This window comes from Anomaloglossus baeobatrachus, chromosome 4, assembly GCF_048569485.1.
Source record: "Anomaloglossus baeobatrachus isolate aAnoBae1 chromosome 4, aAnoBae1.hap1, whole genome shotgun sequence".
NCBI lineage: Eukaryota > Metazoa > Chordata > Amphibia > Anura > Aromobatidae > Anomaloglossus > Anomaloglossus baeobatrachus.
The window spans coordinates 431,544,206-431,571,417 of record NC_134356.1 but is presented as its reverse complement, the minus strand read 5'-3'; the positions used below and the strand labels follow the sequence as shown (position 1 = coordinate 431,571,417).

Here is a 27,212-nt window from a genome sequence, read left to right as displayed (position 1 = left end):
AAGCCCCCGGCAGGACGGGCCCCTCCTCTTCACCAGGCCCCAGTCACAGCTGCCCGGCGGTGTCGCTTCACCTCCTTACATGACTAATTTGCATGCGATGGGGCGGCGCATGCAAATTAGCCATGTGCTTTAGTGGAGGCAGGGTGATTGGAGCAGAGCAGAGCGCCGGCGCGTCATCTCTGGGCCTTGCAGCAGTGTGGTGAGGTCATCACTCTGCGACCTCATTACACTCCTGCAAGTAACAGCGGCAGAGGTGGCGTGGACGCGGCAGCCAGCGGGACAGGTAAGCGCTGGGATCTGAAGACATTCGCCGGGGGGGTGTGAGGTGGTGAGGTGGCCCGCCCACTCATCTCAGACCGGGGGGGCTCGCTTCTCTCAGACCGGGGGGTGTCAGGTGGTGAGGTGGCCCGCCCGCTCATCTTAGACCAGGGGGGGGGGGTTCTTGTTGGAACCCCAGCCAGGTTCAGCTGATCTCAGACTGGGGGGGCCTGCCGACCCCAACCCCTGCCTTACCTCCGCTAGATTCGCGGGAGGGCGCTGAATTGCATCACGGGCAGGTGAGTATAATGTGAATCATGTGTTATGTGCTGCCTGCGTCTGTGTTATGTGCTGCCTGTGTCTGTTATGTGCTGCCTGTATGTGTTATGTATAAGATATGTGTGTCCTGTATAGTGTGCAATATGTAGCTGTCTGTCTGTGTATACTATCTGTGTATACTGTCTGTCTGTGTATACTGTGTATACTGTCTGTCTGTGTATACTGTGTATACTGTCTGTCTGTGTATACTGTGTATACTGTGACTGTCTGTGTATACTGTGTCTGTCTGTGTATACTGTGTCTGTCTGTGTATACTGTGTCTGTCTGTGTATACTGTGTCTGTCTGTGTATACTGTGTCTGTCTGTGTATACTGTGTCTGTCTGTGTATACTGTGTCTGTCTGTGTATAGTCTGTCTGTCTGTGCATAGTCAGTCTGTATGTGTGTAATTTTCTGAGGGAAACAACTTCAAGGGTGCTAACACTTTTGTCCATGACTGTATATATGTGTGTATATAATTATACTGTACATACATATGTTTTTTCAAGAGTGGCAGTGAGACTGTAGGAAGTTCCCAAGGGGGCCCGAAAATTTTGCCAGTATGAGGCCCTGAAATTCCTAGTGGCGGCCCTGACTGTGACTACTATCCAAAAAATTCTCTAGCTGAAGTAATGGATTTATTCCAAACCCTCATGAAAAGGACCATAAGGAGCTGGACAGAAAAGCCACCTCCACACCTCAATAAAAAAAATCTATCTAAGGGTACTTTCACAACTCCTGTTTTTGCCGTCAGGCACAATCCGGTAAAAAAACTGATGCAACGGATCAGGCGAAAAAGCGGAACAGTTGCATCAGTTTTTTCCATCAGTTCCTTCAGTTTTTGGACGGATCCGTTGTGCTACTGAGCATGCTCAGTAGCAAAAAACGGAATCCGTTGCTGTAATGCATTGTATGCCGCATTACGACGGATCCAGCGCCCATTGGCTTTCATTGTACATGACGCAAGACGGCGTGGATCCGGCGCAATCTGTTTTTTTTGCCACTGCCAAAAAACGTTGCATGCTGCGTCCTTTCCGGCAGCTGGACACAAATTTCGCCGGATCTGGCGCAGGACAAATGCAACCAAGGGCATCAGGCACAATCCAATGATAAGGTGACACCCTGGCAAAACCAGGTAGTCACAGTTAGGCCCCTGCATAACACCTTCCCTCACTTGGAAACACACAGCCAACCAGAAAACCCTAGTCACCCCCCCCTTAGGGAAAGATAGACACACCAGTGGGCATGACCAGGCGGTTGGGACACGCCCACCCAGGGGTCTAGACAGCCCGGGGCGGGAAAACAAGCAAATTAGCTTAGACAAGTCTGAAGCTCAGTTTGGAGAGGAGTGTCGGCTTGAGCTAAGTGTAGCTCCAGCAAGGAGAGTTCAACTTGAACGGTACCAGGGTAGGAGCCCTGGTGCCACGGTAGAGGCTAGATCGGAGTTGAATTTTGGTGGGGGAGGAGTGATTTCATGAAAACATGTCACCGGAAGGGGCGGGGCCTCCTCAGGGCAGATCTGTGGGCGGGAAGCAGCAGTGCTTGGGCTCCTGTGCAGAGCGGACGGATCCTGACCCGGAGGTGGGAGAATATTCACCTTTTCCTCATTAGTTATAGCTCTGGGGTCTCAGACCAGGTGTCTCCTGTCACTGCTGGGGGCTGCAGCTCGTGTATATGTCACAGGGAATGTTCTGAAGCTGCAGCACGGGGCTGTGGAGGCTTCAATAAGAAAGGGGGGTTACACGGTGCAGGAGGTGATGCTGTGGAAGCTTCCATAATGTGTGGGGGTTACAATAGGCAGGAGGCGACGCTGCATGTTTGGGGGGCTTGCACTGGCCAGGGGGTGACGCTGCATGTTTGGGGGGCTCGCACTGGGCAGGGGGTGATGCTGCATGTTTGGGGGGGGCTCGCACTGGGCCGTGGGTGACGCTGCACGTTTGGGGGGCTCGCACTGGGCCGGGGGTGACGCTGCATGTTTGGGGGACTCACACTGGGCCAGGGGGTGACGCTGCATGTTTGGGGGGCTCGCACTGGGCAGGGGGTGACGCATGTTTGGGGGGCTCGCACTGGGCAGGGGGTGACGCTGCATGTTTGGGGGACTCGCACTGGGCCGGGGGTGACGCTGCATGTTTGGGGGACTCGCACTGAGCAGGGGGTGACGCATTTTTGGGGGGCTCGCATTGGGCAGGGGGTGACGCTGCATGTTTGGGGGACTCGCACTGGGCCGGGGGTGACGCTGCATGTTTGGGGGACTCGCACTGGGCCGGGGGTGACGCTGCATGATTGGGGGGGGGGAGATCGCAGGTAACGACGTTGCAGGTTTGGGGAAGCTCGCACTTGGCATGTTTGGGAGGCACGCACTGGTTTCATGTTATCTGTATAAGGGCTTATTCAAACATCTATGAACGTCAGTACAATCTTGGAACACGATGCATGGACTGGCTGAGGCCGTCCTTCTAGACAGTGCTGTGAGCTCAGAAATCATGAGCCTCACTGCAGCAACTCCGCTCTAGTCACCTCTGTAGTGAGATAGAATGGAGTTTCTGTACAGAGGACGTTCTAATAAACATTGCTGTGAGATCAGACATCATGAACCTCAGTGCAGTGAACCTAGTCATATCTGTACTGAGAAAACTAGAATGAAGTTGTCTACAGAGGGTTTTCCTTAGGCCAGAGCCACACTAGCATAATGCATCAGATGAGATATGCTAATGGCACTCGGATCAGGCTCTGCTGCGAGTGTGAGTCGAGTGTCATTATACAGTGATCCGATCCAGTGATCGGATCACAGGTGAAGAGGAGAGGGAGGGATTAATCTCTCCATCTTCTCCATTACTTGTCTTTGCGTATATCCAGATTTCATCCGAGCGCAGTGCGATGTTTCACACGCACCCATAGACTTGTATGAGTGCAAGTGAGTCGTAACTCCTTGCAATCGCAGCATGCTGCCATTTTTTCCTCAGTCCGATTGGGATTGAAGAAAAAAAAAAATCGAAGATCTGACCTGCATCATTGTCTAACATGAAGCCGAGTGCAATGTGAGATTTTCTCGAGTCATACGCCAGTGTGACTCTGGCCTTATAGACAGTACAGTGCCCAGAAATCATGAACCTCAGTGCAACAACTGCGATCTAGTCATCTCTGTACTGAGCAGTAGTGTAACTAGAGTTTGATGGGCCCCAGTGCAAAATTAGGACCTGCCCCTGGTACGGGATAATGACGTTAACACTTGGCTCTTTCCCTTAGCACTCAAGGTTTGCCATGATCTGAAATCCTTCTTTATATCATCATCCAGCTTTCCTATGTTCTGATATCCATCTTGTCCTCAGCACCCAGCTTTCCCATATCATAGCATCGGAAAGCTGGGTGCTGCGGGAAAGAGCCTCTTTCCATCACCACAAAAATTTCCCATCCCAAGCTTAGGTCTTTGTCCCCCCTCGTATATGTAGTTCTCCAAATACTATAATGGCCCCCACATAGCCTTGCATATAGTATATTGGTTCCCACGTAACCCTTCATATATTAGAATGCGCCCCATAGTCCTCCTTGTATTATAATGCATTTCCAATAGTCCTCCATGTATAAGGTAGCTCTCATAGCCCTCCAATTATTATAATACAACTCCCATAGTCCTCCATATATTATAATTCACCCCATAGTCCTCCATATATTATACTGCACCCCATAGTCCTCCATATATTATACTGTACAACATAGTCCTCCATATATTATAATGCACCCCCATAGTCCATATATAAGGTAGCTCTCATAGGCCTTCATATACTGTATTATAATGCAGCCCCCATAGTCCTGTATGTATTATAATGCACCCCACAGCTCACCATGTATTATAATGCAGACCTCATAGGCCTCCATGTATAATAATGCAGCCCCCATAATCCTCCATATATTATAATACAGCTCACATCGTACTCCATGTATTACTGTATAATGCACTCCCCATAGTCATTCATGTATTATAATGCAGCCCTCAAAGTCCTCTGTATATTATACTGAACCCCATAGTCCTGCATATACTGCACCCCATAGTCATCTATGTAAAATTCACCCCATAGTACTCCATATATTATACTGCACCACATAGTTCTCCATGTATTATACTGTACCCCATAGTACTACATATATTATACTGCACCCCCATAGTCCTATATGTATTATAATGCAGTCCCATAGTCAGGGCTGCCACTAGGAATTTCAGGACCCCATACTGGCAAACGTCCGGGGCCCCCTTGAGGCTCCACCCCAGCTCCGCCTCCACCCCAGCCCCGCCTCCACTCCAGCTCCACCTCCACCCCAGCTCCGCCTCCACCCCGCAAATCTTCCACAGTCCCACTGCCACTCTTGGAAAAACTTCACTTCTGCACTACAACCTCACCAATCACACATTGACCCTTCACATTGAACACCGTATCACACACGCATCCATCAGATTTTGTTTTGGCCAAAAGATTTTTTTAAACCTGCCACCACGACAAGGTGAACTGTTTTGGCAGGGTCCTACTCTAACTGTTTTTTTTTTTTTTTTAAATCTAACGTCTTTGGTATATATTTATTTTTGGTATATCTATTTTTTTTTTTCTTTAAGGGAATGTGTCACATACAGTTTTTAAAGGGAACCTGTCACCTAGAATATGCGTTCTGACCTATTAGCAGACGCATGTGTGCCCTAATTACACCTCCCTACTCATCCCTGTGTTGTAAAATTGTATAATATGAAAGTAATAAAAAACGTTTTATTACCTTCATATTTCCTATGTAAATAGCAGGGAATGTGGTCAAAGGGGCGGCGCCTTGCCCTATGGACGTCTGTATATTTCCGTGGTATCACGCCCCTGTGGGCGTGATACCATGGAGCGACGTCCCCGCTCATTCTATCCTGCGCACATTGCAGCAGGCTTCTTTTACGGGTGGTCAATCGCCGGCTTCAGAAGCGCACTGCGCATGCGAAGTGCACATCTGAAACTGGCAAGGAGAACCCGGAAGAGAAGCCTGCTGCAATGCTCGCAGGATAGAATGAGCGACGGGGACGTCGCTCCATGGTATCACGCCCACAGGGGCGTGATAACACAAAAATATGCAGACTTCCATAGGGCAAGGCGCCACCCCTGTGACCACATTCCCTGCTATTTACATAGGAAATATGAAGGTAATAAAACGTTTTTTTATTACTTTCATATTATACAATTTTACAACACAGGGATGGGTAGGGAGGTGTAATTAGGGCACACATGCGTCTGCTGATAGGTCAGAACGCATATTCTAGGTGACAGGTTCCCTTTAAACTAATTGAAACCAAATTGTGATAATGCTGACTTTAAACCTAACAACCCCTTCAAAGGGAATCTGTCACCAGGTTTTTAACAGCTAATTGGAGCGCAGCATAACATAGGGGAAGAGATCCTGATTCCAGCGATTGTCACTTATTGGGCTGCTTAGTGTAGTTTTGATAACATCACTGGTTAATCAGCAGGAGATCATCATTACAGGGCTACCTGTCATGCTGCAGGTAGTCCAGCATATTCATGAGGTCTGTATAATTGCTAGATCTGCAGAAGAGAAAACATTGATTTTATCACAATGAAAGCAAACAGCCCAGTAAGTGACACATCGCTGGAATCAGGGTATCTGTCTCTACATTATGCTGCTCTCAGATGGGGGAGCAAAAACCTGCTGACAGATTCACTTTAAGGCTCTTTTAGCAGATAGATAGATAGACAGATAGATAGATGGATATATGGCGCCCCTGTGGCTTCAGTCACCACAGGGTACTGCACCTCACTTAAGGTGCAGTATTCATCTTGGATCCAGAGGAGGTCGGTACTAGTTACACAACACAAACTCATACACACAACCAGGTTGCCCTCCCCATTAGGGACCGGGCTAGGGTCAGGTCTTAAGGTAGTCACCAAAAATGAGGGGCAGCCACCCACTAGTGACAGGGAACCGGGGGAGGAGCAGCCACCAGGGGGAGTTAGGAGCTTACACAACAGTTAGAGTGTTCTCCAGCAGGAGAGAACAGGAGTGAGACCGCTGCGGTTCAGGGTGCAGAGCCTTAGGGTGGAACAGACTTCACATTGTATTACCAGAATCTGCAGGACAGGGGGATTGCATGTGCCTCTGACTGACCACCACGAGATCCCGGAGCACAGTACCACATAGGATCCGGAGTCGTGATTACAGTCAAGCCCCACAGCGGCCCCGCGTCACCTACACACGGGACAGGGGCTAACACTATACAAACCGGAGTCCCCAAGCAGCTTTAGGCCACGGGGATCCATCTTTAAAGGCGCATCAAGGAAGGGCCCATCAACCACCGTACCGGTTCTAACCTCCAACGGATCTGGGATCGGCTGGGGCCCATCACGGCTGGAACCACAGCAGCTGATTCAGCCTTTTGATTGCCGTCGCCCCGCGCTTCGGCGCCAACGGCCACTATTCTTATCATCCTCCCCGGGGCCTCGCTCCACCTGTGGGGAGCAGAACCATCCTTGCTGCAACACCATCCACCCCGCAGTACAGCGACAGCAGCGGCGGCTAATCCATGGCCACGTACCACAAGTGGCATCACAAGACTATCATCTTCGATAATAAATGCAGGACGAAAGCGGGTTTAGATACCACGACAAAACCACAGCCACAGCACTCTGTATATTGTCCTGAAGAAGGGGATTGCATTTATTATTGTTATACCGCTGCGGGACCGCTGCCTTCCACGCTATTTCCATGCTCAACAAGGGGTTGTGACTGGCACAACCAGACCAGGTGAGTGTTTTTTCTGACATTCCCCCCCCAATCCGTTTACCGGATAAGCCCCTATTTGCGCCTTATCTCTCCACAGCCTCTCACTCCTTTAAGACTATCATCCTCATCATTCCCCACTATCATCCTCATCATTCCCCACCATCATCCAAATCCCCTTTTATTGCACACCATGGGGCCACGAAGCCGGGCTAGGCCACCTGTGACATCCCTGACCCGACATCACCGGCCCGGCGATGAGTAACATTTAACCCCTGCGCCGTAGGTGCTACAGATAGGAGATAAATAGACAGATAGAACCATAGATAGATAGCGGAATAGAGGGATAGAGAGAGGAATGGATTGATAGATAGATAGATAGATGGATAGTGGGGGGGGGATCACAGCAGGTGGGGGGGGTCACAGCAGCTGGGGGTATCACAGCAGCTGGGGAGGTCTCACAGCGGGTGGGGGGATCACAGCAGGTGGGTGGGAATCACAGCAGGTGGAGGAAGGTGAGAGGTGGGAGAGGGGGCAGCAGGTGAGGGAAGGGGGCAGCGGCTGAAAGGAGACAGTGTCTATAACTTACCGATCGCTCTCATCAGCTTCCACAGACACCAGAGTGAAGCTGAGGGGGCGGTCTCCGGCCCCAGATCCACAGTGATTGGAGAGATCGGTCACAAGGCCGATCTGTCCAATCAGAGCTGGGGGCGGGTGAAACTGAGGTCACCCAGCTCCAGCCAATGATCGGTGCTACAGCTGCACTGATGATGTATGGATTTCAATGTTTCAGACATTTTCAATGGCTGAAACATTACAGTGGCTGTGATTAGCTGAGCGGCGTTCGTCAGCCAATCACAGCCTTCTTAGGTCTGGGGAGGAGACACCACCCCTCCTGAGGTCAGGCAGAGGGCCCCTCCTCCCCGAATCTAAGATATTTGCAGCGATCGCATCCACCGGGGCTCCGGGGCCGCGATCTCACCATGACGTACTGGGTACGTCATGGGTCCTTAAGTACCAGGGAGTCATGATGTACCCAGTACGTTATAGGTCGCTAAATGGTTAACATGTTTTCAGGCTCTAGGGGCCTGCTCCCGCTTGGGGCCCCTGTGCGACTGCACGTGCTGCACCGCGATATGTCTGCCAGTGCAACGTCCCCGCTTCCTGCCCATGGGGCCCGGTGAGCAGAGGAATGAAAGAAGAGGAGCTCAGGCTGTCAGCCGGGCCCGCCTCTTTTCACCAGGCCCTATACAGGAGTCACACTAGTAATGCCCTGATGGTGGCCCTGCTGGTCGTGATTGCAGCAATGATGTTAGGCCCTCCGCAGGTAGGGCTGTGCCTGGGAGATGTAACGGGGGTAATAACGGAGACCACACCAGGTTGTCTTTAACAGTCTCTACCCACTGTGGACCCAGGGGTTGCTGGTTCAGGTCCGTTGGAGGACCAGTGCCAATGTAGTGACCCAGGTTGCTCTGTCCCCGACACTCTGTTGATTGGGTCCCCGTAGCGTGAAGCGTTTGGGGTCCCCAACTGTCCCATTTGGGGTACAGTCTCCTTCTCCGCACGGCGGGCAGTATGGACCCAGTGGGGAGGTAAGTGTCCGAACCCCGATCCTAGTTTACTGCTGATGCCCCCGGATTATTTAGTTCAGTGAAGTCTGTGAAGCTGTGTTCACTGGGCAGGTATTTATCAAATCATTTGAAACTGATGCTTGACCTAGGGCCCTGTGCCCCGTTCGTGCTCCGGTCCCAGCGGTATCTCCGGTACCCGACCTGGTATCCTGTCTCCTGTACCCCTGGGGTCACCGTTACACGGACCCAGCTCAGACACATCCGCACACCTCTTCTGTGTGTCACACTCTCTCGACTCACTGACTGACTGCTGACCCCTCCCACCAGGCTGGCTAAACCCAGGGACTCGTTCCCATGGTGACCATCCCCTTACATGGTTAACCCTCTATGCCCAGTGTGGAGTGGAGAACTAGGATTTTGGTTGTGCTTTGGTGGTATCGGCACTGGTACTCCAGGTCCCAGGGGGTAGGTCCTGCATCCCCAAGAGGATGCAGTTCCCTGTAGTGCTCTGAGGGTCTCAGGGGTGCTACATATACACTGCAAAGTACAACTTCTCCTGTCCTGTATACTGGGTATAATCCTCAACAAAAAGAGGGGGAGCCAAGCACTGCTTGAGAATGACATGCAAACAATTAAAAGTGAAAATTCACAAATCATTTCAACTGTACTAGAATACAAAATGAGATTTTTAGCAAATAATTGATCAATTTTTTTGAGCCACACTGCCACGTCACAGCAAATCTCAATAGGGGGGGCATACTCTTTATTTAATATTTACATTGTGCCATGCAGCCTCCTAAATTCACTAAAAACAGAACCATATTAAAGCAACACATACCTGTAACATTTCAGAACCGCTCCATTGTTTTCAAGGAAAGGCAACTGCGAATGAAGGCAATCTAGGTCCCAGCGTGTGCAGGAAGCGCCTCACACATCGAGACAATGTCAGAACTGGCCCCCACAGTGCCAAAACATGGTCCATGAATGAAGGCGGAACAGGTCCAAGTATAAGGTGGTTAATTAACAAAGCCTGTGGACAAGGCGGAGGTGGTTGAATGTGAACAGCCACCAATAATTTTGATAGAAGTATAAGGAATTTTCAAACCAAACCAGGCGTGCACGGCATGGTGGGAGTCAGCCACCGGAGCAGTAAACAACAAAAAGGTGGCGCCAGCACTACTTGAGAATGACATGCAAACAATTAAAAGTTAAAATTCACATATTATTCATTCACAGTTGCCTTTCCTTGAAAACATGAGAGCCGTTTCTGAAATGTTACAGGTATATCTGTTGCTTTATTATGGTTCTGCTTTTAATGAATTTAGGAGGCCGCATGGCACAATGTAAACATTAAATATAAAGTAGGACCCCACTATTGAGATTTGCCATGACGTGGCAGGCGTGGCTCAAACAATTGATCAATTATTTGCTAAAAATCCCATTTTGTATTATAGTACAGTTGGAATAATATGTGAAATTTCACTTTTAATTGTTTGCATGCCACTCTCAAGCAGTGCTGGCTCCCCCCCCCCCTTTTTGTTGTTTTTGGGTGTAATTCTCAGTATCTGTATTATTCTATATATATATATATATATATACTGCACAGTACCACGTTTCCTGTCCCGTATACTGGGTGTAATCCTCAGTATCTGTATTATTTTTTAAATATATACACAGCATGTCTCCTGTCCTGTATACTGGTGTAATTCTCAGTATCTGTGTTATTTGGTATATATACACTGCACAATACCACTTCTCCTCTCCTGTATGCTGTGTATAATCCTCAGTATCTGTATTATTCTGTATATTGTATACACACAGCACAGTACCACTTCTCCTGTCCTGTTATCAGAAAGGCGACATTGTACTTTGCAGGGTCATTATTAGTTTACTAGAAGGTGGCCCGATTCTACGCATCGGGTATTCTAGAATTTACGTATTGTGTAGTTCATGTATGATTTTTGTTCTATATATATATATATATATATATATATATAGATGTTGTTGTGTGTAGTTACCAAGTGTTTGTGTAGGGGCTGTACATGTTCTGGGTGTTGTCTGGGTGTGGCGAGGGGTGAGAGCGGTGTTGTATGTGTGTTGCGTGTGTTGCGTTGTTTGTGGAGCGCTGTGTGTGTGTGTGTTGCGCGGTTTGTGTGGGTGTGGTGTGTTTTGGGGGAGGTATGTTTTGTGCAATGTGTGTGTTGTGCGTATATTTATGTATGCCGCGGTGTTTGTGTGTTGGGTGTTGTGTGTGTGCGGCGTTTTCTGTGTGTGTGGGTGTCTGTGTAGGGCGGTATTTGTGGTTCCCAGTGTGTGTGTGTGTGTGTGTGTGTGTGTGTGTGTGTGTGTGTGTGTGTGTGTGTGTGTGTGTGTTGGGGGGGAGGTGTGCACCTCCCATCGTGCTCCATCCCTCATGCTGCGCACCCCCCATCGTGCCCCATCCCCCATGCTGCGCACCCCCCATCGTGCTCCATCTCCCATGCTGCCCAACCCCCATCGTGCTCCATCCCCTATGCTGCGCATTCCCCATCGTGCTCTATCCCCGATGCTGCGCACCCCCCATCGTGCTCCATCCACCATGCTGCGCACTCCCCATCGTGCTAAATCCCCGATGCTGCGCACCCCCCATCGTGCTCCATCCTCCATGCTGCGCACTCCCCATCGTGCTCCATCCCCCATGCTGCGCACCCCCCATCGTGCTCCATCCCCCATGCTGCGCACCCCCCATCGTGCTCCATCCCCCATGCTGCGCACCCCCCATCGTGCTCCATCCCCCATGCTGCGCACCCCCCATCGTGCTCCATCCCCCATGCTGTGCACCCCCCATCGTGCTCCATCCCCCATGCTGCGCACCCCCCATCGTGCTCCATCCCCCATGCTGCGCACCCCCCATCGTGCTCCATCCCCCATCGTGCTCCATCCCCCATGCTGCACACTCCCCATCATGCTCCATCCCCCATGCTGCGCACTCCCCATCGTGCTCCATCCCCCATGCTGTGCACCCCCCATCGTGCTCCATCCCCCATGCTGCGCACCCTCATCGTGCTCCATCCCCCATGCTGCGCACTCCCCATTGTGCTCCATCCTCCATGCTGCGCACTCCCCATCGTGCTCCATTCCCCATGTTGCGCACCCCCCATCGTGCTCCATCCCCCATGCTGCACACCCCCCATCGTGCTCCATCCCCCATGCTGCGCACCCCCCATCGTGCTCCATCCCCCATGCTGCACACTCCCCATCTTGCTCCATCCCCCATGCTGCGCACTCCCCATCGTGCTCCATCCCCCATGCTGCGCACTCCCCATAGTGCTCCATCCCCCATGCTGCGCACCCCATCGTGCTCCATCCCCCATGCTGCGCACTCCCCATCGTGCTCCATCCCCCATGCTGCGCACTCCCCATCGTGCTACATCCCCCATGCTGCGCACCCCATCGTGCTCCATCCCCCATGCTATAATAGTTCTCCTATTATACTCAGAGAGGAGTATAATAGGAGGACTATAATAGGAGGAGTATTCCTGGGGGGAGAGGAGTATAATGCCGGCTCCCTGCACATGTGTACCGGGAACCGGTGTACGCTGGTAACTATGATACACATCGGGTAACCAATGTGTATAATGGTTACCAGCGTTCACCGGCTCCGTCACGATCCCAGCATCGCAAGGGTATGTCTGGCGCTGCTGGGATCGTGACGGAGCCGGTGTACACTGGTAACTATGATACACATCGGGTAACCAAGGGACCTTAGTTACCCGATGTGTATAATGGTTACAAGGGTACACCGTCTCCGTCACGATCCCAGCAGCGCAAGGTTATGTCTGGCGATGCGTGCGGAGGGCCGAGGCGAGCGGGCAATCCATGCGGAGAGCAGGGCCAGGCTGAGGCGAGCGACCAATCCGTGGGGGGGGGCGGAGCCGAGGCGAGCGTCCAATCCGTGCGGGGGGGCGGGGCCATGGCAAGCCCAGGGGCCAATCAGCTTTGTGTCACCGTAAGGACACAATTTTGGAGCAAGACAGACAGACAGACAGACAGACATGTGGCTTTTAAAATAACTGTCTGTACTCACAGTATATCCTACACCAGTCACATATTATCCCATATACTGGATATAATATACTATGTACAGACATCAGATGTCATATACAGGATAATATGCACCAGTTATAATATCTGATATTCTGTACTTACCAGTCACATATCTTGTATATCACATCTGGTATCTGTATTTACAGTATATCATATCAGTCACATATCCTCCTGTATACTGTAGGTAGTAAACTTGTACATAGACATTAGATGTTATATATAGGATGACATGTGTTGGTATAATATCTGATGCCTTTGGTCATAGTATACACCATCACGTATTATTCTGTAAATCACAACTCATATCTGTAGTCACTGTATATCATATACTAATCTGTCTTCTGTATGTGATATACTATGTGTACTGAGATCCAATGCTATATACAGGATAATATGTGGTTGGTGTAATATCTGACATCTGTATCACAGAAATATATGTATCAGTCATGTATTTTACTGTATACTGGTTGTAATATGCCAGACATGAGATGCTATATACAGATAATATATTACTTCTATAATATCTGATGTCTGCAATCACAGCAGGAGCAGACATAACATTGGTGTAGCCCAATCATGGCTAACCTTTTGCAGGCCGAGTGCCCAAACTGAAGCCCTAAACCCAATTTTTTTTTCGAAGTGCCAACCAATCCTATTTTGTAAATAATTGACTTTAATCTTACCTTTGCAGTCTTTTAAGCAGGGGGCATCACGCTCGTGCATGCTTACTACACATTGAAGCTGAGCCCCTGCCCTTTCCAGACACAGCAGTTGGATTGATCTTTCTGGGAAAAATTGCAGCATATTAGACAGAGATTTTAGCATGGACTGCCATCAGATGTCACCCTGTAATCCACATCTACATTTCAAAGTGTGAACATCTTGAAATCCCATAAAGACGTACGACTTTCTATCCTCCCCTTTCATTGTGTAGTTATGTCTCTCTTCCTAGGCCACTTCCTGGTAAACATGGCCCCCATCCTGATATATATTTCCTACATTCTGGTATATTTGTCCCCACCATGGCCCCATCCTGGTAAATGTACCTCATCCTGGTAAATGTTCTTCATCCTGGTAAATGTCCTCCATCCTGGTAAATGTACCCCATCCTGGCATGTTCCCCCATGCTAGTAAATGTATGTACCCCATCCTGACATATTGCCCATCCTTGTAAATGTTCCTCAACCTGGTAAATATTCCCACATCCCGGCATGTACCCCATTCCTGGTAAATGTCATCCATCCTTGTAAATGTTCCCAATCCTGGCAAATGTATCCCCATCCTGGTAAATGTCCCCCTTCCTAGCATGTACCCCCATCCTGGTAAATGTCCGCCTTCCTGGCATGTTCCCCATCCTGGTAAATGTTCTCCATCTTAACATGTTCCCCATCCTGGTAAATGTACCCCATCCCGACATGTTCCCCATCCTGGTAAATGTTCCCCTTCCTGGTAAATGTACCCTATCCTGGCATGTTTCCTCCATCCTGGCATATATGTTTTCCCCATCCTGGCATGCATGTTTCCTCCATCTTGGCATGTTTGGTTTCCCCATCCTGGCATGCATGTTTCCACCATGCTGACATGTATGTTTCCCCCATGCTGGCATGTATGTTTCCCCCATGCTGGCATGTATGTTTCCCCCATGCTGGCATGTATGTTTCCCCCATGCTGGCACTGGCTTCCCCATCCCCACCTTGACACAGCCGCACCCAAGTTATAAAAAAAAACAAAACAAAAAGAAAAACCCACACAACTCACCTTCCAGCACCCACTCCACCGCTGCGCGCCGCTGGGTCCTCAGTTCCCGCACGGCCAGAAGACATCATTACGCCGGCGCTGCTTACTGACGCTCCTCCTTCTCCTAGGCAACAGACCTGCGGCCTAGGAGAGGAGGAGTGTCAGAGTGAGGAGAAATGTCTCCTCCGCTCCAACACAACTCCGCGACCACACCAGCAGTTCAAAGCGGCAGGATCAGGCGACAGCGCGCATGGCGGCAGAAAGGGCTCTGCGTGCCACGGTTGGCTTGCGTGCCATAGGTTTGCCATCACTGGTGTAGCCTGTGCAGCCGCACAGGAACTCAAGAGGTAAGGGGGCTCCATTACTGCCTCCAAAAAAGGGGGAATTGTGCATTTTAACGAATTATTGGACTGAAAAGGGCCCCATATACTGTTCTTGCACAGGGGTCCTCTTTTGTCTATGTCCACCACACAGTGTGTCATATACCAGTCACATATTATTGTGTAAACTGTATGTAACATCTGATGCTATATACTGGGTAAAATGTGAATGGTATAATGTAATGTCTGTACTCATAGTATAGTTACTCACATATTATACAGTAAATATCATCTGATTTCTGAAGTCATAGTGTCTCATATACCAGTCACATATTGTCCTGTATATGTCCCGCATAGACATCAGATATATATATATATATATATATATATATATATATATATTATATATATTCTACGCATCGGGTATTCTAGAATTTACGTATTGTGTAGTTCATGTATGATTTTTGTTATATATATATTGTGAGACTGTGACCGGGGTTATCTATGACGGCCGGTATGTCTCGCCCCGGTTGTGCTCACTCCATGATAGAAAGTAAATCCACTCTAGGGTTAATGCTGTTTCCCTACAGGCTGAAGGAAGGGTTAAATAGAATCAGGAACGAGGGCAGGTGTGCCGGGTGTGAGGGAGTGAACAGAACTCCCTGAGTTTTCTGCTGGAGAGGACATGTATTGTGTTATGGACTTTAGTTTGGACATTAAAACCGTGTGCTGTGAACCTTAATGCCTGGATCCCGTGTCTTCTGCTGCGCAGCCGACCGTGCTACCTCACATATGGTGGAGAATGCGGGCATGACAGCCGGTGAGGTGTAGCATCCATCCCTGGTGACCCAGCTGCGCATGTCCTGGATTCGAGCGGCTATACTACAGCCCAAACCCGGCGACGCCATGGAGGACATACTAAAGCATTTGGCTCAGGCTAATGCACAGCAGCAACAGACCAATGCACACCTGCTCCAATCCTTGCAAGTGCAGGAAAAAAAACTCCAAGAACAGTTGGATCAGGCCAATGCACGTCAGCAGCAATCCTTGCAAGTGCAGGTCAAAATGCACCAAGAACAGATGGAGCAGGCCAATGCACGTCAGCAGCAATCCTTGCAAGTGCAGGACAAAAGGCACCAAGAACAGATGGAGCAGGCCAATGCACGTCAGCAGCAAGCCTTGCAATTGCAGGAAAAAAGGCACCAAGAACAGATGGTTCTCCTGGCCAAGTCGATCCGTGCCGGACCGGCAGCAACAACCCCGGGACCGGGTGACGACGGCAGCGTCCGGAAAGCGGTGAGACAAGCGTTGCAAAAGATGACCCCGGGTGATGATGTGGAAGCGTTCCTGGCGGTGTTTGAGCGGGTGGCCGGGCGGGAAAAGCTGCCGACCCCGCAGTGGGCTGAGGTATTGTCGCCCTATCTGACGGGGGAACCCCAAAAAGCGTACCTGGACCTTTGTGCCGAGGACGCCATTGACTATGTGACCCTGAAAGCCGAAATACTGGCTCGGTTGGGGGTGAATACCTATGTACGGGCTCAGTGGGTAAATCAGTGGTTCTATGAGGAAGCCAAACCCGTACGCTCCCAGGCCTATGACTTGTTGCATCTTGTAAAAAAGTGGTTGCAGCCTGACACTCTGAGCCCGGCGCAAATGGTGGAAAGGGTAGTAGTGGATCGTTTTGTGCGCACTTTACCCGTCACCGTTCAACGGTGGGTCGGACAGGGTGACCCGAGTACCCTGGACCAATTAGTGTCCCTGGTAGAGCGGCATGTGGCTACGCAGGACTTGATACGGGACACTGAGACTTTGCGTACCGCCCGTCGGTCCGGCCCCTCCAAGCCTAGGGCCAAGGACCCACCGGTGACAACGGTACAGGAGTCCCCTACCATCCCGTCTGAGGCCGCGGCCGCCATTCCTGAGGTCCGGAAGGTTCTGTACCCTAAACGACAACCCGTCAAGGGGGTTTCCGTCCCCATTAGATGTTGGCGGTGCCAGCGGGTGGGACATATGGAAGCCCAGTGTCCACTCACCACGGAGCCCATGGATTGTGGGGTTACCCGGCGGGGTTCAATGTATGCTCAGGTGGTGTGTACCGCTGACCTGGTCTCCCCAGAGACAGAGCCCCACTTGTGCCAAATACAGGTGAATGGATGTCCGGTTACAGGATTGTTGGATTCCGGAAGCTTAGTGACCATTGTGCGATCCACCTTGAGAGCTAAAGTAAAGGCCACAGGACGCACCGTGGGGGTGGTTTGCATACATGGGGACCGCCGAGACTATCCCACGGGGATTGTCACCATCACAACACCTTGCGGTCAGGTGCAACATGAGGTGGGACTTCTTAACACTCTTCCTTATGACGTGATCCTAGGAAGGGATCTGCCCTATTTTTGGACTTTATGGAGGGGACCCCCTAAGTCCCCTCAGATATTGGTCGGTCCGGGACCTGAGCCCTACAATTCTGAATCAGGGACACCTGCCGTAGGGGTCACCATGATAGGGACAGAGTGTGAACCCGATAGGTCGCCCCTAGAGGTATTGGCAGGAGAGGCTGAGACGGTCGAGCCCATCCCGGAGTTGGAGGCGTCCCCGGATACGTTTGGGACAGCCCAACTCCAGGACCCTACGTTAATACATGCCCGGAGTCGGGTGACAGTAGTTGACGGGGTGGCACAGCTGCCCGGTGCCCAGGTAAGGTACCCCCATTTCGCTCTTAAGCAGGATTTACTCTACCGGGTAGATGAAATACGGGGCGTAGGGGTAGAACAGTTGGTGGTGCCCCAGCCGCATCGCCGGCGGGTCCTCGACTTGGCTCATAAACACCTGATGAGTGGCCACCTAGGGGTCAAGAAAACGCAGGAGCGAATATTGCAAAGGTTCTATTGGCCCGGGGTCTTTGGGGAGGTAAAACGGTTCTGCGAAACCTGCCCGGAGTGTCAGCTTACTGCACCCCTGACCCATTTTCGCAGTCCGTTGGTACCGTTACCCATTATAGAAGTCCCTTTTGAACGGATAGGGATGGATCTGGTGGGGCCCCTCGTAAAGTCCGCTCGAGGGCACCAACACATCCTAGTGATCGTTGACTATGCCACCCGGCATCCCGAGGCGATACCTCTCAGACATACTGCAGCAAAGCTTATAGCTCGGGAGTTGTTTGCTGTGTTCTGCCGGGTGGGATTGCCCAAGGAGATCCTTACGGATCAGGGGACCCCATTCATGTCTAAAGTGACCAAAGAGCTATGCCGGCTACTCCAGATCAAGCAGTTGCGTACGTCTGTGTATCATCCTCAAACGGACGGTTTAGTCGAGCGTTTCAATAAAACCCTGAAAACCATGCTAAGAAGGGTGATTTCAAAAGACGGGAAAGACTGGGATATGATGCTTCCCTATTTGATGTTTGCCATACGAGAGGTGCCACAGGCATCCACGGGGTTTTCGCCTTTTGAATTGTTATACGGGCGACATCCCCGGGGATTGTTGGACCTGGCAAAGGAAACATGGGAACAAGAGCCCACCCCCCATAAAAGTGTGATTGAACACATTTTGGGTATGCAGAACCGCATAAGCGCGGTCATGCCAATTGTGAAGGAGCATTTACAGGAGGCTCAGGCCGCGCAAAGCGGCCGCTACAATAGACAAGCCACCGTGCGGACCTTTAAACCCGGGGATCGGGTGTTGGTATTGATCCCCACGGCGGAGAGCAAATTCCTGGCTCAGTGGCAAGGCCCCTACGAGATAAAGGAAAGAGTAGGGGTGGTTAACTATAAAGTATTGCAGCCCGGTAGGCGGAAACCTGAACAAATATACCATGTCAACCTATTAAAACCTTGGCAGGAACGGGAAAGCCTGATGCCTGTTTTTTCCCCACCTCCCTCCTCTTCGGGTCGTTCACATCCGGCTCCAGCGACCTCCGGAGAGGACGAACCGGAAGTAAGGATTGGAGAAGCCCTCACCAAGCAACAGAGGCGAGAGGCCAGACGGTTGGTTCAGCAGAACCCCGGTAGGACCAGTCTGATACGACATGATATTGTCACCGAGCCCCACCTGAAGGTACGCCTGAAGTCATACCGGGTACCGGAGGCTCGACGACAAGCCATATCGGAGGAAGTAAAGACAATGTTACGCCTGGGGGTCATCGAAAAATCCCGGAGTGAATGGGCTAGTCCGATTGTCCTAATACCAAAACCCGATGGCTCCTTAAGGTTCTGCAATGACTTTAGGAGATTGAACGAAATATCCAAGTTCGATCTCTACCCCATGCCCCGGGTGGATGAGCTGATTGATAGGCTGGGACAGGCGCGATATTTTACCACGCTCGACCTGACCAAAGGGTACTGGCAGGTGCCACTAACGGAGTCCGCCAAGGAGAAAACCACTTTTGTTACGCCGGAGGGTCTCTTCCACTATGTTGTCTTGCCTTTTGGGTTACATGGCGCTCCGGCCACGTTCCAGAGGTTGATGGACTTAGTGCTGGAACCCCACCAGGCGTATGCATCAGCGTACCTGGATGACATCATTATTTACAGCTCCGATTGGCAGACCCACTTGGAACAGGTACAAGTGGTGGTGGACGCGCTTCGAACAGCCGGATTGACAGCCAATCCCAAGAAATGTGCATTGGGACTCACGGAAGCCCGCTACTTGGGCTACGTGATAGGCCAAGGAGTGATTAAGCCCCAAATTAACAAGGTTGAGGCGATCCAGAAGTGGCCTAGACCCCTGACCACGAAGCAGGTTAGGGCCTTCCTGGGTATCGTGGGGTACTACAGGAGGTTTGTAAAGGATTTTGCGGGACTATCAGCCCCCTTGACGGACCTTCTCAAAGGCAAGAAGTCCGTCATGGTGCGCTGGACTCCGCAGGCCGAGGACTCCTTCTGGGCCCTGAAGGGGGTCCTGTGCGGACAGCCCGTTCTTGTACACCCTGATTTCCGGAAGGAGTTCATAGTACAGACTGACGCCTCAGAGGTCGGCCTGGGGGCAGTGCTGTCTCAGGTGGTTCAGGGGGAGGAACACCCCGTCACCTTCTTAAGTAGGAAGCTCACCCCTCCCGAGTGGAATTATAGCGTAGTGGAGAAGGAGTGCCTGGCGATCAAGTGGGCCTTGGAGTCCCTCCGCTATTACCTGCTGGGACGGCAGTTTCGCTTGGTGACGGATCACTCTCCGCTGGTCTGGATGAGGTCCGCCAAGGAACGGAATGCCCGGGTTACCCGGTGGTTCCTTTCTCTGCAGAACTTCCGGTTTACGGTTGAACATAGGGCCGGTAGGTTGCAGGGCAACGCCGATGCCTTGTCCCGCGGCCTGTGTTTGATGGTGGGAGTTCAACCCCGCACGCTTGAACTGAGGGGGGGGGGGTATGTGAGACTGTGACCGGGGTTATCTATGACGGCCGGTATGTCTCGCCCCGGTTGTGCTCACTCCATGATAGAAAGTAAATCCACTCTAGGGTTAATGCTGTTTCCCTACAGGCTGAAGGAAGGGTTAAATAGAATCAGGAACGAGGGCAGGTGTGCCGGGTGTGAGGGAGTGAACAGAACTCCCTGAGTTTTCTGCTGGAGAGGACATGTATTGTGTTATGGACTTTTGTTTGGACATTCAAACCGTGTGCTGTGAACCTTAATGCCTGGATCCCGTGTCTTCTGCTGCGCAGCCGACCGTGCTACCTCACAATATATATATATATATATATATATATATATATATATATATATATATATAGATATAGATATAGATGTTGTTGTGTGTAGTTACCAAGTGTTTGTGTAGGGCGCTGTACATGTTCTGGGTGTTGTCTGGGTTTGGCGGGGGGGTGAGAGCGGTGTTGTATGTGTGTTGCGTGTGTTGCGTTGTTTGTGGAGCGCTGTGTGTCTGTCATGTTGTGTGTGTGTGTGTGTGTTGCGCGGTTTGTGTGGGTGTGGTGTGTTTTGGGGGGGAGGTATGTTTTGTGCAATGTGTGTGTTGTGCGGTATGTGCGTATATTTATGTATGCCGCGGTGTTTGTGTGTTGGGTGTTGTGTGTGTGCGGCGTTGTCTGTGTGTGTGGGTGTCTGTGTAGGGCGGTGTTTGTGGTTCCCAGTGTGTGTGTGGTGTGTTGTGTGTGTGTGTGTGTTGGGGGGTAGGTGTGCACCTCCCATCGTGCTCCATCCCCCATGCTGCGCACCCCCCATCGTGCCCCATCCCCCATGCTGCGCACCCCCCATCGTGCTCCGTCCCCCATGCTGCCCAACCCCCATCGTGCTCCATCCCCTATGCTGCGCATTCCCCATCGTGCTCCATCCCCGATGCTGCGCACCCCCCATCGTGCTCCATCCCCCATGCTGCGCACTCCCCATCGTGCTCCATCCCCGATGCTGCGCACCCCCCATCGTGCTCCATCCCCCATGCTATAATAGTTCTCCTATTATACTCAGAGAGGAGTATAATAGGAGGACTATAATAGGAGGAGTAGTCCTGGGGGGAGAGGAGTATAATGCCGGCTCCCTGCACATGTGTACCGGGATCCGGTGTACGCTGGTAACTATGATACACATCGGGTAACTAAGGGACCTTAGTTACCCGATGTGTATAATGGTTACCAGCGTTCACCGGCTCCGTCACGATCCCAGCATCGCAAGGTTATGTCTGGCGCTGCTGGGATCGTGACGGAGCCGGTGTACACTGGTAACTATGATACACATCGGGTAACTAAGGGACCTTAGTTACCCGATGTGTATAATGGTTACCAGCGTTCACCGGCTCCGTCACGATCCCAGCAGCGCAAGGTTATGTCTGGCGATGCGTGCGGAGGGTCGAGGTGAGCGGGCAATCCGTGGGGGGCGGGGCCAGGCCGAGGCGAGCGACCAATCCGTGGGGGGGCGGGGCCATAGCGAGCCCAGCGGCCAATCAGCTTTGTGTCACCATAAGGACACACGCGTTGTGTGTGTGTTGCGCGGTTTGTGTGGGTGTGGTGTGTTTTGGGGGGAGGTATGTTTTGTGCAATGTGTGTGTTGTGCGGTATGTGCGTATATTTATGTATGCCGCGGTGTTTGTGTGTGTGCTACATCCCCCATGCTGCGCACCCCCCATCGTGCTACATCCCTCATGCTGTGCACCCCATCGTGCTCCATCCCCCATGCTATAATAGTTCTCCTATTATACTCAGAGAGGAGTATAATAGGAGGACTATAATAGGAGGAGTAGTCCTGGGGGGAGAGGAGTATAATGCCGGCTCCCTGCACATGTGTACCGGGATCCGGTGTACGCTGGTAACTATGATACACATCGGGTAACTAAGGGACCTTAGTTACCCGATGTGTATAATGGTTACGAGCGTTCACCGGCTCCGTCACGATCCCAGCATCGCAAGGTTATGTCTGGCGCTGCTGGGATCGTGACGGAGCTGGTGTACACTGGTAACTATGATACACATCGGGTAACTAAGGGACCTTAGTTACCCGATGTGTATAATGGTTACCAGCGTTCACCGGCTCCGTCACGATCCCAGCAGCGCAAGGTTATGTCTGGCGATGCGTGCGGACGGTCGAGGCGAGCGGGCAATCCGTGAGGGGGCGGGGCCAGGCCGAGGCGAGCGATCAATCCGTGGGGGGGCGGGGCCATGGCGAGCCCAGCGGCCAATCAGCTTTGTGTCACCATAAGGACACAATTTTGGAGCAAGACAGACAGACAGAATAAGGCAATTATATATATATATATATATATATATATATATATATATATATATATATATATATACATATATACACACACACACACACACACACACACACACACACATTACAAGATATGTCACTGATACATCATTTACCAGGCACATATCTTTTCTCTGTATTTCTGTAACCAGGTATACTACAAAGAAAGCATATAACAGGATTTAGCATATATTCTGCTTTGCAGATGTGTCCAATGAACTTCCGCCCCTAATTCTGTGTAAATGTTAGCAGTGTGAGTGTGTTAATATATTCAACTAGCGCCTTCTCCAGTATCCAGCACTGCTCTGCTCCTCTTCTGAGTGACGTTACATCTTGTCAGATTCCATGGGTCCTGGAAGTCTCTTTTACAATGTAAGTCTATGGATTCTCGTTCTGAGCCTCTTTCGGACATTCCATAGTCTTACATTGCAAAAGCCTCTTCTAGGTCACGCAGAGCGCAGTGCAACGTGGAGAGTCTGCAGGGTGAAGAGAAACAGAACGCAGTGTGAACCGGAGAATATGCAGAGCTCTGACGTCACTGAAAAGAGTAGCAGACTATGCAGGTAGTCACAGTTAGCGCCCTGCACAACACCTGTCCCCTAAAAAGGTGTCATCAGCCAACCATTAAAACCTAGTCACCCCTCTCAGAGCTTGATGGACACACCAGGGGTTGGAGCCAGGTGGTTGGCCACGCCCACCAAGGAGTTCAGAGGGCCTGAGGCGGGAGAAAGTTGAGTTTAGTTGCAGATCAGTTTAGGAGGTGAAGTAAAGTGGAAGCAGGCCTGTGTGTCAGGACTGCAACTGTCTGACAGGTGCCAGGGTTGGAGCCCGGGCACCTCTGGCTAGGAGGCAGATGGTGGCTTCAGCCTGCAGGAGCCGGGAAGACGGCTCGGTGGAACCGTGGTGGAGTAGGGCAGGGTAGTGGCCCACCAGTACCGACCCGGGGAACCGACTCGGAAACCGGAGCATAAGAGGGGGTACTCAGACCCTGAAACGAGGTCCAGAAGCCACTGGACTGAGTTAATTAACTGATTGCGGTCTGGACTATAGGTCCTTTCCCAGCCAAAGTCCCGACTGAAGACAACAGCCCAACGAGGGAGATAGAAAGCCACCAGGCAGAGAGATCCCACAGGCCAGCGTCTGCGGGCAAAAGGGCTCTCCCGACATCCACAAAGCCAGGGAGCAGACTTCCGACGTAGAAGCGCAGGTAGCCCACATACACACAACACGGTGCAGGAGAAAGGCAGAAACCACCAACCGGGTGGGGGACCAGACGCAGCTGGCTGCGGGCACCGACTACCATCAACTTGGTTTACCAGAGACTTGTGTGTGTTTCTAATCATGAGTACATCAGTGCCCTCCGGCCGCCCATCTCCCTGCACCGCCAAACGACCCCCAACGGGTCCCGGGGCCACCATCCCTGCCCACGGAGGGGTTAACAACTTGCTGCATAATATCTCCCCTGGGTGCCCCTACAACTGCAGCGGTGTTGTCCACTATCACCACATCCCGTGAGTGGCGTCACGAACTTAACCACGACTCCGGCCGTAAACCTACGTCCCCCAAAATGCCAGCCCCCCTTTCAGATCGGAGTGACCACAGGGCCCCCGGGTCCGGACACGCTCGAGCCACCCACCAACGAGCCCGGATCCGAGCGGCTCGGTTGCAGCCGAGCCCGGGGCGGTACAAGCACAGTGCCACCCAGAGAGTGTGCAGAGCAGTAACGTCACAGAGAAGATGAGCAGAGCACACTGTGTCACGGAGAGTCTGCAGATTTGTGATGTCACTGAAAAGAGGAGCAGAATGGTGCTGCACACAGGAGAAGGTTGAGGCACGTGAGTATATTAACACAATGAAAGTACAATACACTAACATTTACACAGAGAAAGAGAAAAAAAGTCATATGAGGCTTTTTTAAGTGAACTGATTTGTCTGTTTTATAATTGAGGTGAGTATACAGTATATGAATCAACTGAGGACAACATGCAATTTCCAAGCCACATATGTTTGTTTTTTTTTCAAACACTGTTTTCCAAGCTCAAGACAGATTTCTGTAGTCCCTATGTGATAGCAGACTGATGAATGGTGATAGAGCGCTGTGCACACTGTCATGATTCCCCTGTACTCCCAGTGTAGTGATCGGATGTATACTTTTTGCATGGTTATGGTAAATATACGATAAGGGTGGGTCGCTGCTCATGGGCCACTGCTGTGTGCTTGGCCCCCAGTCAAAATTTGCGAGCCAGCCCCTGGCTCATGGATATGCTGGACTACCTAGCAGCAGGCCAAGTAGTCCTCTGATGATAATATACTGCTGATTAAAGAGTGATTTTATCAAAACTAAACTAAGCAGCCCAGAAAGTGACACATCGCTGGAATCAGGATCTCTGTCCAACATTATGCTGCTCTCAGTTTAGGTGGCAATAACCTGGTGACAGAGTCCCTTTAGGTACCTAGTGCCTCTCAGCCATAGGATGAAAGGCACCTCCGGGTAAAAGGGTGCTGGCCCTTTAAGAACAAAAAAGGTGCATGTCCTAAATGGGCTCCCAGTGAACCTGTGCGGTGTGTGCTGGCCCTGGGAGCAGGAAGCAGCAGAGGAGCACATGCAACCATGGAGTGGCGGAGGAGCATATAGTCTGGCCACAGTGGTGTATATATTACAGAAGTGATAAGAAGTTTCAGGGAGTCTCAAGCAGTTGTATAATCCCCCGAAGGGATACCTCATATTACCGTCTAATGCGGTCACACGAGACGATCTATCCTGCGATCGCACCCGCCCCCATCGTTTGTGCGTCACGGGCAATTAGTTGCCCGTGGCGCACAAAGTCGTTAACCCCCGTCACACCCACTTACCTGCTGAGTGACGTCGCTGTCGGCGTCGAACATCCACTTCCTGAAGGGGGAGGGACGTTCGGCGTCACAGCGACGTCACACAGCGGCCGGCCAATAGAAGCAGAGGGGCAGAGATGAGCGGGACGTAACATCCCACCCACCTCCTTCCCTCCGCTTTCCGGCGGGACGCAGGTAAGCTGTGTTCATCGCTCCCGGGGTGTCACACGGAGCGATGTGTGCTGCCCCGGGTACGATGAACAAGCGGCGCAGAGAAGAAGAAATGACTTTTTGAAATTGAGCGACGTGTCAACGAGCAACGATAAGGTAAGTATTTTTTCTCGTTCACAGTCGCTCGTAGCTGTCACACGCTACGATATATCAAACTATACCGGATGTGCGGCACTTACGACGTTACCCCGCCGACATATCGCACGATATATCGTCTCATGTGACGCCCGTATTAGGCTCATCTTATCTCTTGGCAGTTGCTGCCTTCAAAAAAAGGAATGGCACAGCTTATTTTAGTTTTGGGATATGGATTAAAAGTAATGTGTCAGTAGTATTAGAATGTTTCATGCAATGAAACACATTTAGGCAGCAGCAAATAGCAATAATTGGATAGAATAAATGTAATAAAAGTGGACTTGTCGGCTCCTCTGATACATCGTTCTACATAAACACTTCTCTCTCCCTAAATTCTAATCCCGGTGCATGTTACCAACAAGTCCGTGTTCTTCAGTCCCTCCTTATAGAATAGTTCCAGACTGCGTAATAACATAATATAATCTATTGTTTCTCTCACTGAAAACTAAAACTTTTCCCAACTCACAAACACAGTATCCAAACACCTTTTTCTTTAAACTGTATAGCCAACCACCCAAATATTATGGAGGAAAAACATTACAAAACATTACAAATGATAGTTTAGAATTATTATTTTACATCAAAACGCTAATATATATCAAGTAATCATGTGAATACTTTTATTTGTAATTTCCTGAATCCAAACCTTATCTTCTTTACTCAATTTCTAAACAAAACAGTTTCAATATATACCGTAAATGTATTCTGTAATGCAAAGATTGTATAAAAGACAAAGTGGGAGAGAAGAGAGATCATACATACTGTTTTGTCCCAGAAGCAGAGGAGCTGAAATGAAAGCACTGATGATCTCTCTACGGCAATGTACCAATGAAGGTCCCAGCTCTACTATATAAGCAGTATATTTGCCGGAAGAGTAGGAGGAGGGGTAGTGGGTGAGTTAACAATTGATTGCGCAGAATTTTGTAAGGTATAACTTAGATAACAAAAAAATGTGTTGTTTCTTTAAACATTTTTACACAAGTGGTGCCACTTCTTCTCAAGTACTACTAGTAGCAAATTATATAGAGTGCCTTAAAAAGGTATTCACAAACACTAACCTCTGATTGTCACACCCGGTCAGTGTAGGGGTAATTGTACAAACACTATTTGCCCAAAGGGCAACAAGAGGTACCCTAAAGACCTAATGAAATAAACTTTATTAAATTATATAAACGGACAAAGATTAAAATTGGCAGGTGGGAGGCCAATTCCGTATTAGATGAGTGCACCCACGGACCGACACTGCTCTGGATAAATTTCTAAATGTAATATGGCTGGCTA

General features: G+C 50.6%; 1 protein-coding gene across 2 annotated transcripts in view; it reads right to left on the bottom strand.

Annotated features, from left to right (window-relative positions):
* Window positions 1-26,738, bottom strand: part of LOC142303759 (TRPM8 channel-associated factor homolog) — a 145,447-nt gene extending 118,709 nt beyond the window's left edge. For both annotated transcript variants that reach the window (XM_075345451.1, XM_075345453.1), the window contains exon 1: window positions 26,694-26,738. The gene's annotated coding sequence lies outside the window, so the exon portion shown is untranslated. The remainder of the gene's footprint in view (window positions 1-26,693) is intronic.
* Window positions 26,739-27,212: the final 474 nt, after the last annotated feature.